The sequence below is a fragment of the Oratosquilla oratoria genome, chromosome 21 (genome assembly GCF_046742065.1).
Source record: "Oratosquilla oratoria isolate Oo_2021 chromosome 21, ASM4674206v1, whole genome shotgun sequence".
Classification (NCBI taxonomy): domain Eukaryota; kingdom Metazoa; phylum Arthropoda; class Malacostraca; order Stomatopoda; family Squillidae; genus Oratosquilla; species Oratosquilla oratoria.
The window spans coordinates 54,688,809-54,704,573 of record NC_134797.1 but is presented as its reverse complement, the minus strand read 5'-3'; the positions used below and the strand labels follow the sequence as shown (position 1 = coordinate 54,704,573).

Below are 15,765 nucleotides of genomic sequence, written 5' to 3'. Positions count from 1 at the left end.
TTCCACTCCCATCCACCATCCTTATTTCCCTTTCATCATAGCTCCTCATGGATGAAGGGTCATCCATATCTCTTGCCCACTGCCTGGGTCAAAAACAATGCAGCAAGACACAGTACATCCACAGCAAGGCCGTTTTACTTAATCAGTGACCCAACTCTACGTCTCCTCATGTAGATTTGCATTACCTGCTCTTACAAAACTATTTGTTGTTATACTACCTTAACCAAATCTCACTGCTGTATTAGTATATATCTTGTTTATAGCATTTATGTCTGTCTCCAGATTGAATTGGAGGCTTGCTTCAATTTGGTTAAAATACTTATTATGTGTCTAACTCTTTCCTATAATTTCTCCACAGCTTGGCCAAATATATATGTAATTTCCCTGCCTGTTCTGAAACCCGCTTTCTCTTAATTCCTGTCTTCCTCTTCATGGACTTTCTTTCATTTAATTTTGATGAAATCTTATATGAATATGGCAGTGGACACATAGATCTTAATTTTCCCTTTTTGTGATGTATATTTTATTTTTGTGAATATGCAATATAACTGCTTCTCTCCAACCCTTCATTGCTTCTTCACTCTTAACCTCTTCAATACGAGTCAAATTCTCACGGACAACATTATCTGCCTGATGTACGATGATGCATCACAATATTCATGTTATAGAATATAAAGTTACAGTTGTGTTACTCATTCTTTTTCACTCTGAATATTAATAACCACAGAAAATATGATTAAACCAGTTCACAGAAAATGGGGGTCACTCAGCTATAACTACAAAATAAATGTAATCAAGATGCCGATGCCAGCATCCTCATATACCCACTCCCTCCTCATGATGCCTACATAGGCGTCATCATATCGATGGGGTTAATGACAGCTTTGCATATCTTTTGCCACCATGATTCTACCTTGTCTCCACTCACCTTCAGCAACTCTTTAGGTTCTCCACCAACCTCAGGTACTTTTTCTGTGACAAGAGATCCAACTGCTTACTTCATTTCCAGTTTCAGTTTCTTAAGTTTTGTATCAGTTAAAGTCTTCTGTTTTTAATTTTGGATACCCTATCTCACACACAGTTTTCACCTGTGAAGACACTCAATATGGTTCTTCCAAACCTCGTATACTTATTAGTTTATTCATTATTATTTTTTTACCCCTTTTTCACCATTTTGATTTCTGACTACAGTCATGTTATCGTACTGAATTTTTTATAGGTTCAAATGCTTCTCTGGAGTTTCCTCTTCTGAAACTCTCCTCACAATTGATACATTTTTCTTCTGTTTTAATTTCCTTCCAATTTCTTATCACTTCCCTACACTTCTCTATAACTGTCTTCATTTTCAGCAGATAGATCCAAGTTTGTGTTTCTCATGTCTCCCTTCTCACATCATATACATCCAGGATGTTCACTAACTTTATCTGACTTTTCTCTGCCTTCTTTATATATCCTCTGCTTTGTTCTTGAGTACATTTCTTCCTTAACACCACATTTCATTTGGGTTTCCCTTAATTTCCTGAAAGGATTCAAAATATCCCCCAATTCTTATTTATATCTCGCTTTTTATATCCTCTATTTTCAATTTATCAGAAAGGTCCATTGATAGTGTGCTGTATGTTGGCAGAATTTTTCATTTGCATTTCAGATCCAAGTGGTAATATTAAGGCAGGAGAGGTGACTATGCCAGATAAAAAAAGAAAGTGCACACCTGCACATAGCTACCAAAGATGTCATTAACCTGTATTTCTTCTTCTGTTCTTAAATAGTTTCTATTTTTGTGACCCCCTTGGTCGAGAAACTAAAGCTGGGGTGTTTGCTGAGCTGCAAATTTAACATTTTGGATTTGAATAAACAAAATAATTTTTTCTTTCTTCAGTTAATATGTGCTGTTCTTGTCCATGAACTATTGTTGGTATTTCACAATGTGTGAGTACATGGGTAAAGCCATGTTAATTCATATTTAGTATGAAGGTTCTGTATTGGGAAGATATAGTTTCAGCAGAAAGGTTAGTTTTTGTAAAAAGGTTATGTTTGAAATAGAAGCAAGGTTAATTTGTGTTATGAAACATTAGAAAGCCCCTCCAGTGTGACCTTCAAATATTTTTTTCATGGCATAGTATAGATATACTGTACTCAACTTTTTGCCTAGTTCAGTTGATACCAAAATTTTTCTTTTAAGTTAAAAAACCATACTGTTATTGTTATGAATCCTTATATTTATGAAGTGTTATTAGTACATCATAGTTTCTGAGACATCCTTAACCCCTTCTGTACCAAGAGGCACTTGTCTTTTCACCCTGGCTCTGACCAGACTGTTTTATTCAGTTGCATGTGACCCCTTTGGCACCAGAGGATTAAACTTGTCTCAGTTGACCTCTTCCATACCAAGAGGCATTTATCTTTGCATTCTGGCTGCCCCCAGGCTTTTATTCAGCTACACATGACCCCTTTTGTACCAAAGGAGTTAAATCTTGTTTCAATTAATCTCTTCTGTAATGAGAGTCACTCATCATTTTATTCTTATTACTGTCATGCTGTTTTTTCAACTGCATATGATCTTTTTAGTAGCAAAGGGGACTTAAGTTGAATATTAAGACAATAGATCACCCTTTTGAGTTACTGAATTTTTGTCATGCTGTTACATCATTCTAATTTTCATTGTTATCATAACAGTACTATCATGATTTGTATGGTTAACAAAAAGATTGTAATACTTTTCATCTTCCATTTGATTGATACCATGGGAACTTTCCCAAAGGACTGTACCTCGTATATGTGTAAATACCATTGTCAGTCATGACTTAATAATCATGCAGTCATTAAATTCTGGTTTTCTTATCCTTGCAGTTACCATTGAATATAATATTTTAAATTTCTTCCCTATTTTTGTTGTTGCAAATTGCATCATTTAATAGCACTAAAGTGAGATGGGGTACCATATATTACAAGAAGAAATGCCCTCTAAAGTTTAGAGTTCAAAGGGTATTATGACAAATGAGTGCTTACATGAATTCAAATCTCACTTACTCCCACTCCGCTGGTCTTCGGACCACTTGGTAATCCATAACCGCTTTTGAAACATCTCGCTATGTCTGTCTGTCCTGTGCCACTTCCTTCCATTCTCTTGGTTCTATTCTGCATATCTGCACATCTTCTATATCTAAATATGATAATTAGATGTCAAGGATAATGATTAAGTTGGGATCTGTACATGAACTTGATGATAGGAATGATAGATTGTAGAGTAGAAGATGGGACCCAATGAGTATTGCTCCTTTTCTGCTTACTACAATTAGGTAAATACTTCTTGGTGTATTATTATATGGATGTGAAACTTGGACAATTAGTAAATAAATGCAGGACAGGATAAAAGCAGTAGAAATGTGGATTGGAGAAGGATGCTGAAAATCTCATGGACAGAATTTAAAACAAATGAAGAAATACTGCAGCAAATAGGAACATAGAGGAAAATAATAACAACTATCAGGAAAAGACAGTTACACTGTAGGCACGTCATGAGAAAACAACAATTAGAACATACATGCCTAACAGGAAAAATAGAAGGAATGAGGGCAAGAGGAAGACCATGCATCAAATATGTAGATGGATTAAGGACGTCTGTAGGAGAAGAAATAACAAATGCCATCTTGTTAAGAAGAGCCATGTACAGACAGAAATGGAGAGTTTGACAGTCATTTTTTTTTTTTTATTGATTGCAAGTATATACAATAGAAAACTTGTGCGGGTCACAACCCACTACCTCCTAGGAAGTCTGAAGGACTTTTACAATAAATTACAGTACTAAGAGTGTATGCTGTCAGCCATCTCTCTGGTGCTCTTCTGCCTCCTGGTCTGATGTATGTCTTGCCTCAGTCCATGCCCTCTGAGATCCCTGGTAAGGATGGCCAGTCGTCTTTGCTGTAAAGAAAAAAAGTCATGGTGAGCAGATATGCTCATATAGGTTATATACAGAGTGTATATTCATCAAGGAAAGTGAGAAAAGTATGGGGGACATTATCTAGGAGGTGGCACTTCCATTAGGCGCCGAAGCCGGTATGGGTTGAGCGCGCCCAACGGCCTCCTCACTAGACTCTCCGGTGAAGTGGCGGGACCCGCTCCAAGAAATCCAGACGCTGGACAGGTAATCAGGTAGTGGATCAGCGTATTGGCCCCCACCGCGCCGCAGTGTTGGCAGTCCTCTTGGCGTCCCGCAATCTCCCAGAAATACCGATACCCTAGACGAAGGCGATGTAGGACCACTTCTTGCGCCCTGGACAGTCGGTTTAGGTTAGGCCCTTTATTGGAATGCACACAAAGACGCATGTTGGCAGGCCCGAGTCTGAAAGGATACTGACCGTGACCTGACCTCACACACCATTAAGTACCCTCGGGGCGTACCGAAAAAGTAGCATCCCTTTGGCTGGGATAGGGTTGGCGGGCATAGTCCGGAATTGTGTTTTTGGTAGCCTACAAATATATTTCTCACAAGAGTATTATGGCCGTAGCCCAAACATACATGCTCTGACGTATAAGGCTAGTTGTCCTTACACTTTCTCCCAAGAGGCTGCTCACCCACATGCTGCGACTATACACCTATGCCTCAATATGTTCTTGTGGGGGACTCTGTTCACCACATTATCCCCTTTCCCCTGCGAAGTGTGGGGAGACGCCAGCATGTCCGACGGGACGAGTGCCCGGAAACACAACACACGGGAAGGAAGAGGGTGCCTGTGACACCGTACCAAGTACCGCCCCCCCCCCCCCGGGGGGAAGGAGACACCGTGTTGATCTGGTACCGCTGGGGTCTACGCACCACCCGGCCCGACTGTAAGACCATGCCCTCCGGGTTGAACTCCCCTTCCCCGGAGGTTATGTGGAAGTGTTCCTGGTGGGGACTGAGCGTCGCGGGGAGCGCGCCAGATTCTTGTGTATCCTGTGGGGGTTGCGGTATCACGACGGGCGGTGGCGTAAGGTCCTGAATGCCAGGGAACGGCTGCGGAGGTTGTCGGGGTGGCAGCTCTGCGTGGTCAGAGTAGGGAGTGGGGTTAGGATGAGGAGGGGTGGAAGGACGAGGTGATGGGGGTGACACACGCGGAGGAGTGAGGTGTCCTATTTCGTCTTGGGTTGACCCGGAATGAACGAAGACTGCGTGAGGTGGATGAAAAGGAGGAGTATTAGAAAGACGCGGGGAAGGGGTTGAATGATGCGGAGGAGGTGGGTTACTGGTTCGTTATGTTCAGGGAAAGGGTGTACGAGGATTGCGTGCGGAGGAGGAGGAGGGGTATTAGAAGGGCGATATGAATGGTGTGACTGGGAGGGAGGCGCGAGAGGAGGAGTAGAAGAAAAAAAAAAGGGGGGGGGAGTAGTAACTGTAAGGGGTGCTTGGTAACTTGCGTCGACGTGCGCGGGCTTGACTCGATCCCAGGACACTGGAGTGGCGAGAACCGATCCTAAGGGTGACGTGTTTGTCCGCGCGTGCCAGTACCTGGTGGGGACCCGTGTACTTAGGCGCTAAGGAACCAGTACGTGCATCGACACGGAGAAACACCTTGTCTGCCAACATGAGCGTGGGGTGATGGTATGCGGTGGATGCTGCAGGAGGCTCAGGCGGCTGAGGTGTGAAAGCCATCATGGCTTGGCGAAGGGCAGGCATGAACGCGAGCTCGGAGTGCGTGTCAAGGGCAGGCGTGTATTGGGAGGGTAATCGTAAATCCTCGCCGTAAACTAGTTCCGCTGGCGTGAGCTGGAGGTCCTCCTTAACGGTGGAACGGATGTTTAAGAGAACGATTGGAAGTGCGTCCGCCCATGACGTTGGGTGAGGTTGGTCGCGAAGAGCTTCCTTAAGTCTCCTGTAGAAACGCTCCACCATGCCGTTGGACTGTGGATGTTAGGCTATGGTCCGCTGCCTGCTTGTGCCAAGGAATAGTAGATCTATCCACGCCTTCGATTCGAACTGCGGGCCCTGGTCCGTGATGATCGTGTGAGTGGCCCCCAGGTTAGCGACCCAACCATGCAGGAAGTTGAACGCTGTGCACTCTGCAGTATTATAAGCCATGAGGATCGCCTGCATCCGTCTAGTTGACCAGTCAACGCAGGTGAGGAAGAAGTGGTACCCCCGGGAAGGGGGGAGGGGTCCCACAATATCGATGTGCACAGTGTGAAACCTCTGGGTTGGTGTGGATATTTGATGCAGCGGTAGCTTGGTGTGACGATGGATCTTCGCTGTCTGGCACGGAATGCATGTCCGCACCCGTGAATTAAGGTTCCTCTTCATCCCTGGCCACACAGCCCGTTTCTGAGTTAGGCGCTGTGTAGCGAGGATTCCGGGGTGGGCCATATCATGGAAATGGGAAACACAGTTTGGCGGAACGCTTCCGGGATGTAAGGGCGCGCGTGTCCCGTGGAGATGTCACACCACAACGGGGTCGCCAGTCTTTCAATCTGCTGTAGCACTAGAAGGAGCGACGTGGTTCCTCGTTGCAGCTCCCGTAATTCCTCATCTTCCGTCTGGGCCTGCGCAATTGCAACATAGTCCAGCGTTGCGGGGCATGTAATTACGTTGGCGCTTCGAGACAGTGCGTCTGCCGCGGTGTTATCCGTACCCGGGATATGCCTGATATCTGTGGTGAATTCAGATATATAGGCGAGGTGATGTCTGGCCCTCGGGGTTAGCTTGTTCCCTGGTCTCTCCATAGCAAACGTAAGGGGCTTGTGATTTGTAAGCACCCCTACACGTCCTCGCCTCCAGGAAATGACTGAAGTGACGCACCGCTTCATAGATGACGAGAAGTTCTCTATCAAAAGCGCTGTTGTGGCGCTGGGCGTCTTTCAACCGTTTGCTGAAGAATGCCATCGGGGTAAGAACGCCCTGTACCTTCCGCTGGAAGACGGCACCCACCGCCTCTGCTGACGCGTCTGTTGTGAGTACCGCCGTCATCTCCGGAACTGAATACGCAAGGAGGGACAGCTGCGCAAGGCGGTGCTTAACCGCCCGGAAGGCCTGATCTGCAGACGCGGACCATTGCAGCGGCTTCGGCGAGTGCTTTTTCGCTCCCTTCAGAAGATCGTACAGCGGCGCGAGGAGGCCCGCAGCCCCCGGGATGAATCGGTGATAATAGTTGATCAGTTCTAGGAATTGCCTCAACTTTCGGCCTGTGGTCGGCTGTGGGAAGTCGTCGATGGCTTTCACCTTCTGCGGAAGGGGCGAAATACCCGACGCCGAAACCCTATGGCCGAAGAAGTCGACCGACTCGGTCCCGAACACGCACTTTGCAAGGTGAATCCGCAAGCCGTGATCATGGAGTCGTTGGGAGAGAAGGCGGAGGTGTTGGGAATGCTCGTGCTGGGATGCTGACGCAACGAGGATGTCGTCGATGTATACCACGACGAAATCTAGCCCCTGCACCACCTGGTCCATGAAACGCTGGAAGGTTTGTGCGGCGTTCCGGAGTCCGAAGTTCATGACCGGGAATTCAAAAGGGCCGAATGGGGTGGTGACAGCCGTCTTGGGGATGTCCTCCTCTGCCACGGGGATCTGATGGAACGCGCGCATCAAGTCGATTTTGGAGAACACTGTCTTCCCGTGCAGCCTCTCGTGGAAGTCCATCACATGAGGGATCGGGTAGCGGTCTGGTTGCGTCATCGCGTTGAGTGCTCTGTAGTCGCCACACGCACGCCAATTCCCATCCTTGGCTTTCGGCACTAAGTGAAGGGGCGACGCCCAGCTGCTGGCCGAAGGGCGCGCAATTCCTTCCTGAAGCATAAGCTCGAACTCTTTCTTCGCTGCTTGCAAACGTTCTGGCGGGAGGCGCCGTGGGCGGCCGAAGCAAAGTGGGCCGTGCGTGAGAATGGTATGCTTCACGGTGTGTCTCTGTTTCCGTGGGTGGGGTTGACTGGACGTCATGGAGGGGAATTTTTGAACATTGTTGTCGTAAGGTGAAGGCCCCTGGACGTGTGTAAGCACCGGAGCTGGGGACGTCCAGAGAACGGTGTGGATAAAGGCGTTGGAAGGTCTGTGTATCAAACGTTGGTGCCGTGCGTCCATCAGAAGGTCGTGCGCCCTCAAGAAGTCCAGACCCAAGATGGGTTGGCCGACGTCCGCCACCACGAACGTCCACGGGAAGGATAAATCGGGGGCAAGGGATACGCGGCGATGCCTGGTACCACATGTGGCAATGGGAGTGCCATTGGCAGCTAAGAGGTCGTAGGCCGTAAGTGCATGCGCCCTGTCCTTTGCGGCGGGCGGGATGCCGCTGACTACGGCCCCGTGTCGACGAGGAAGTGACAGCCTGTAACAGAATCCTTGACGCGCAATAGGGCGCGGCTGTGTGCCTGGGACGAGCGAGGGTGGTTGGGACGCGGTGTAGATTGACCGCGAAGGGAAGAAGGTGGCACCACGACAGGCGTGGGTGCGTTGGGTCGTCGGCCTGAGGGAAAGGCCGTCGGCATAGCCTGCGTGGAAGCGGGAGGGACTAGCGCCTCCCGCTTGCTGCGTTTCTCGTCCCCCGTGTCCAATGACTGTTGCTTGAACTAGGTGCATGGAGGGCTGCAGTTTCTAGCCTGGTGTCCAAACGTGGCGTGGTAGAAACAGTACGCGTGTCGATGCGGAGGAGTAGATGGGTCACGTGCGCCCCCTGCTAGGACAAGTTGCTCTAGTACGCCCTCAACGCGCGCTAAGCGCGCGTCCAAGGTGTCTGCCGGTGAAGGCCGAAGCGTACTCTCGCGCGCGCGAGCGTCAGCAAAACCACTGGAATTTGCACTACACACAGGATTACTCGCACTTTTGTCCACTCTGTACACTCGATCACTCACATTAGAAGGGTTACTCGACAGCGTTCCAAGGGGTACGCACATTGGTGCCATGTCCTGGGGAGCGTAGTCACTGATGTCGGTGATATCGAGAACCGTTAGGGGTGTCCTTACGTGAGATGGCAATAATTGCCTGTGGGGGTACATGACTGAATCATCCGTCATGGGGTTGCCGGCTGCGCGATTGAGGTCCTTTATGCGCTCAAGAAACACTGAGGGCCTGCCACCGTCGTAGGTTATGTTGTGCAGTTCTTCCATAGCTAGTTCTTTAGTCCTACCGCACGCTTGTGTGAGCACCTTTTTGAGGGCGCCGTACGCGTCATTTCTGGGTGGATCGGTTAGGAGTGTAGAAATTCGCGCCGCAATCTGTGCTGGGAGGGCCGCGACGGTTAGCCGGAACTTGTACTGGTCGGTCACTTGGGTATCGTTAGTGGGCCAACATGCGTCTATGTGTGTGAGCCAGAGGTCGATGTCATATGTGAATGGGGAAAGTTGGATGGTCATTGCGTATGGCGGCTGTGGTCGAACTGAGCCAGAAAAAAAAAAAAAAACACAGGGCTGGGTGCACGTGTCAAGAAACTCCAGGGGTCACCAATGTAACTCGTCAGCTGTTACTGGGTTAGTGACACAGGGAGAGATTGACATTCGGTATAGGTTAGGCCCTTTATTGGAATGACACTGGAATACACACATAAACGCATGTTGGCAGGCCCGAGTCTGAAAGGATACTGACCGTGACATGACCTCACACGCCTTTAAGTACCCTCGGGGCGTACCGAAAAGTAGCGTCCTTCTGGCTGGGACAGGGTTAGCGGGCATAGCCCGGAATTGTGTTTTTGGTAGCCTACAAATATATTTCTCACAAGAGTATTATAGCCGTAGCTCAAACATACATGCTCTGACGCATAAGGCTAGTTGTCCATACACTTTCTCCCAAGAGGCTGCTCACCCACATGCTGCGACTATACACCTATGCCTCAATATGTTCTTGTGGGGGACTCTGTTCACCACAGAGCTCCATGGTATCCAACGTGCAAGTCGATACGGCACCCCGGTAAGGTAAGGTAAGGTTGTCGGACAGGATAATTTCTTGCTTCGACCTGGTGGTGCAACTTTGAGATGTCTCCAAACTACGCTTAAATTTTCGAACAGATTGCACTATTTTCCCACCATGTGTTCACATATAGACAACTGACAACTGCTCAACTCTTCCAACTAGGTGACAGAAACCGCCCCATATTCACATAACATAGATGGTGGTACAGAATTTCCTTCCGGAGAAAACCTCTAGAGAACATTCAGCTGCCATGAAACTTTTTTTTTTTTTTACTCTTAATGACATTTGAAACTGTTGCTTGGAGTTTCCAATATTTTACTGATTTTTTTTTTTACTATTAATGACATTTAAAATTGTTGCTACGAGTTTCCAATATTTTATCGACTTTCAATTTTTTTTTTAATTTAATGGCACAGTGATTCAAGCAATAAGATGATCAGGGCAGACCATTAGCAATCAAGTACAGATTTGAACATTTGAAAAGAAGTGGACGATGAAAATGTGTTCATAAATAACAAGGCATCATTTTCCACGACGCGTCACTGACACAAAAGGACGCGGGTAAGGCGCCATAAGTCAAGATTACAAAGGATTACAAAGGCGGAGCATGCCGACAGGAGACCTTTTGGTCCATATCTAGGTCGGATGCGAAAAAAAAATCATAATAATAATAAAATAATAATTTTAAAAAAACTATAATAATGTATGGAACAAACAAAATACATAAATAAATGCATAGGTATAGTTAAATAACAAACAGGTAAACAGTAAATAATAATAAATTGACATAACTAATAATAAATGAAAATCAAACAGACAAATGAAAACAAAGCAAAAACAAATAATATAAAATAAATTATAATCATTACAGCATCTTGCTTAGGTGTTTATCTAAATGAGTCTTAAAGCTTCGAACTGAACTATATTGCACTACCTGTGCAGGAAGTTTATTCCATTCATTAACTACACGGTTGGCAAAGCTGTTTCTACCTACTTCCAAATTGAATCTATTTCCGGATAGTTTGAGACCCTTGTTTCTTGTCTGATTCTCATTCAATGTGAAAATTTTGCCATTTTTGATGTTGTCAATTCCCTTTAGAATCTTAGACCTGTATCAAGTCACCTCTGAGTCTACGCTTTTTTAGGGAAAACAGATTCATATGTTTTAGTCGATTTTCGTATGATTTATTTTTGATATTTGGAATCAGTTTTGTGGCTCGCCGTTGTACTTTTTCCTTGCCATAAGCCACATCCTAGCAAGATCCATCGTGCTCGCCATTCTAAGTAAATTGATTATAATATTAGATCCAAGAAAGTAGTGGGTTACCTTAAATTAGATAAGATACAAAGTGAATTAGATTTTTCTCATGTAATGAATGACCAGTTGCAAGGTCGCCATAAATAATGATGCAAAGATAGGAAAACATATACTAAGGCAAAATATCACCCTGGCCATTGGATTGAAGGAACTGTTCAAATCGCGGCCGAGATTTGATCCATCAGCCCGAATACAAAGGCTAGATCGTGACGCGTGGAATTTAATGAATTTATTGTTGTTGATCATGGTTTAGCAAAACAAAATTTTAAAATAAAGGATCAAACTTCCTCAGAGCTCCAGAGGCATACTGGTTGAAAATCATTGATCACGAGTGAGGTGCACCATTCTGTGCTTTCACCATCACCAATGGTGTCCCTCACTTTTTCTTTTGTGCAATTGGCTCCTGCAATAGGTCAAGTTCCACATCTCTCTCACAAATGATCATCTTATGGCTGTTGCAGTGACCGGGCCAAAACCTACGGGAATGATAATAATTATAATGATAACAACAATAATAATAATAATAATAATGATAATAATAATAATAATAATAATAATAATAATAATAATAATAATAATAATAATAATAATAATAATAATAATAATAATAATAATAATAATAATAGTAGTAATAATAATAATAATAATGATAATAATAATGATAATAATAATAATAATAATGATAATAATAATAATAATGATAATAGTAGTAATAATAATAATAATAATAATAATGATAATGATAATAATAATAATAATGATAATAATAATAATAATAATAATAATAATAATAATTAATAATAATAATAATAATAATAATAATAATAATAATAATAATAATAATAATGATAATAATGATAATAATAATAATAATAATAATAATAATAATAATAATAATAATAATAATAATAATAATAATAATAATAATAATAATAATAATAATAATAATAATAATAATAATGATAATAATAATAATAATAATGATAATAATAAAAATAATGATAATAATAATAATAATAATTATAATAATAATAATAATAATAGTAATAATAATAATAATAATAAACAATCATAATAATAATATTAATAAATAATAATAATAATAATAATAATAATAATAATAATAATAATAATAATAATAATAATAATAATAATAATAATAATAATAATAATAATAATAATAATAATAATAATAATAATAATAATAATAATAATAATAATAATAATAATAATAATCTTACTTCTTACTTCTGCTCCCAGGTAGGCTTACAGCCTGTCAGTCGGGCCAGCACACTTCTCCAGATTGTCCTCTCAAAGCTTCCCTCTTCACCTCAAATCCTCTATTTTTCCTAATCCATTTGCCTCTAGAATTTCTTGAACGCCATCTTTCCATCTTTTCTTCGGTCTACCTCTAGATCTGCTACCTTCTGGTCTCCAGTTCCATCTTTTCTTTGCAATTCTCTCTTCATCCATTCTCTCCACGTGCCCAAGCCACCTTAATTGTGCCTTTTCTATTTTGCTTCTAGTTGATTTTACTCCAATCATTTCTCTTATTTCATCATTTCTAATTCGATCTCTTTTGGTTTTATTTACTATTGCTCTCAACGTTTTCATTTCTGCCGACTGAATTCTGCTCCAGTCTCTTGATGTTAATGTCCAGCTTTCAGCAGCATACATTAAAATTGGTACCAAAACTGATTCAAAAATATTTTTCTTTGCCTCCGTAGGTACATTTATATCTTTTAGGATAGGGTACAAGGCACAGACACCTCTACTGTACTTTGATATTCTTTCAGTTATCTCTTCCCTATTCTTGCATCCATCTTTTGTAAATACGCTTCCCAGATACTTAACACAATGTGCTTCTTTAACATTTTCATTTTCAATCATTATTTCTGCAATGTCATAATTTTCTTTTGTGATGGTTAGTAATAATAATAATGTGTAAGTGGGTGGGATATTTTCATTGTCAGTATTCATTTGGTTTATTTGTTTATTTTCATTAATCTTTATCATTTGGATATTTTTGTCTTGACACTAAATTTCTTTCTTTTTTGACTATTGGCTGTGAAGGATTAATACGTACAGTCCTTTCCTGTAGATGTTGCAGTAGTTTGACAGCAGAACACGAAATACTGACAAAAAGATCAATCATTGATTAATGGTTAAATTCCCCAGCTATTGTGCATTTCAGCCATGTAATAGAATATGGGACAAATAAGAAAGCTGTCCTGTTTGATGACTCAAGTTAATCAAGTATCTCACGATGTTTAAGTCAGGACGGACGCTAAATGTATTTCACTGTAGGTCTACACATCGTCAACTATCAGCTCCGCGGATGAAGGGAAGAAAAGGTCTCTGGTATATATGTGTGTGTACACACACACACACACACACACTTTTGTCGGATGGACGGCGAGGATTAGAGTTCTGAAGAAAAAGTGAAATTTTCGTGGACCTCAACGCAAAGGAAGTACCTATTGTATATACAGGGAAGGGGATAACTCGTGGTGTCGTGGGAAAGTGAGGAAAAAGGAGAAGGGGAGGGATTACTGAGGGAAATGGAAGGAAATGAGGAAGGGGAAGACTTGGTCCAGGAGGCCAGGCGTCTTGTAAACAAACGGAGGACCGATGATTTTGGTGATGGGATTAACAAAAATGTAAAGATTAGAAATATAGATAAGAGCAGCACAATGGAAGGTGAGGATAATAATTTCCAGGGATTTAATGAGGGTGGGGGGGATACCAACCTCCCCGATTGACAAGACTAGAGGAGAAACTTGGTAAGATGATCGAACATTGGGAAGATAGGTTCGGTGACGTAACCAAGATTGCGCAGAGAGTTGAAAAATTGGAAGAATTAGAGAAGGCGAACAAAAATTTAACTAATGAAATAGAAGAATTATAAAGACAGTTAAAAGAAGTAAAAGAGGAGAATGAAGAATTAAAGAGGAATAATGAAGACAATAAAGAGGCCATAGCAAAAGAAGCACAGGGTTGGAAAAAAATCCAGGAAAACAGTAAAGTTGCATTTACTGAGATAATTAAACAGCAAATGAAAGAACAAACTGAAGACTCAGTTATCAAAGTGATGAGACAGAAGGAGAATATATTAAGAGACTTAGCAGATAAAAAGACATGTATAATTATATTAGGAATGGAAGAGAAACATAACCTAGATGGAACTTTAAGAATCAGCGAGGAAAAAGAAAAGTAATCAGTTTACTAGAATTAATTCAGGAAGATGAACCTGAAATCATGAAACAAAATGAAGAGATGTATAGACTCGGAAAGTATAGTACAGATAAGACCAGACCAATTAAGATTAAATTCAGGTCACAAACGACGGCAGAGAATATCTTAACAAAAACAGGGAAACTAGCAGTAAGTGAACAATATAAAAAGGTATGGATAAAAAGAGAAATGAATAAAGAGGAAAGAGAGGAGGAAAAAAGGAAAAGCCATGAATCTAAGAAAAAAAAATGAGGTGAGAACAGAGTTAGAAAAAGAGAAATTCTATTGGAGAGTAGTGAATATGAAAGTAAGGAAATCCGACATACTAGAGAAAAACAAAAGGGAAACAGAAAATACAATGGAAGTGGCAGAAAACTAAGAGTGTCTTACACAAATATAGATGGATTAATAACAGGATTGAATGAACTGAATGATTATCTGAAGGAAAAAGAACCGGACATAATGGGAATTGTAGAAACGAAATTAAAAGGTCCACTACCACCCAACAGTGTAGGACATGACGCATATAATTATTGGATTAGAAACAGAGAGACAAAGCAAGGGGGTGGAGTTATGTTCCTGACTAAGAAGGATATAAACGTGAGGTGTGTCACATATGGAAAGAATACAGTAGAGATGATTATGATCGAAGTGGAAGACAGAGATAAGAAGAACAGAAAGTTTGTGATAAATTATGTGCCTCCAAAAACAGCCTCGTGGGAAGAGAGTGAACATAAAAGTAAGTTAGAGGACACAAGGATAACATTAAATAAGATAATGGAAGATGGAGGAAGAATAGTTATGATGGACGACTTTAATTGCAAAGAAGTCTGCTGGGAAGAGATGACAGTAAAGGGTGGAGACGGCTCATAGGGAAATGTTCTACTCGAGATGATTATTGACCATACAATGACACAGTGGATACAGGAGAACACTAGGTATAGAAATGAAGAAGAACCATCGAGACTAGACCTAATAATCACATCTGAACCTAGAATAGTCGAAAAGATTGAATATAAAACACCAATAAGTAAAAGTGACCATATATTGATTGAACTGGAACTAAATGAGGAAAAATACATGAAAAGAAATGAACAATATAGAAAAGGAAGAATGATGTATGAAAAAACAAACTTTGATAAAATAAGAGAATTCTTTCAAAAAGAAAACTGGGAAGGAATATACAAAGAAGAAACAACAGTGGAAGAGAAATGGAATATTTTGACAAAAATTTACAAAAAAGGAGTGGAAAAGTATGTCCCAAGACAAAAACAAGAAAAAGAATATGTAAAGTGCTGGTACAACAAAAGTTGTAGGGAGTTAAAAGACATAAGACCTGAAAATG

General features: G+C 41.9%; 1 long non-coding RNA gene across 1 annotated transcript in view; it reads right to left on the bottom strand.

Moving 5' to 3' along the window:
- Positions 1-2,195: 2,195 nt before the first annotated feature.
- The window catches only part of LOC143036947 (uncharacterized), a 35,296-nt gene continuing 21,726 nt past the window's right edge, over positions 2,196-15,765 (bottom strand). The window contains exon 2 of the long non-coding RNA XR_012967439.1: positions 2,196-3,921. This is a non-coding gene — a long non-coding RNA (uncharacterized LOC143036947). The remainder of the gene's footprint in view (positions 3,922-15,765) is intronic.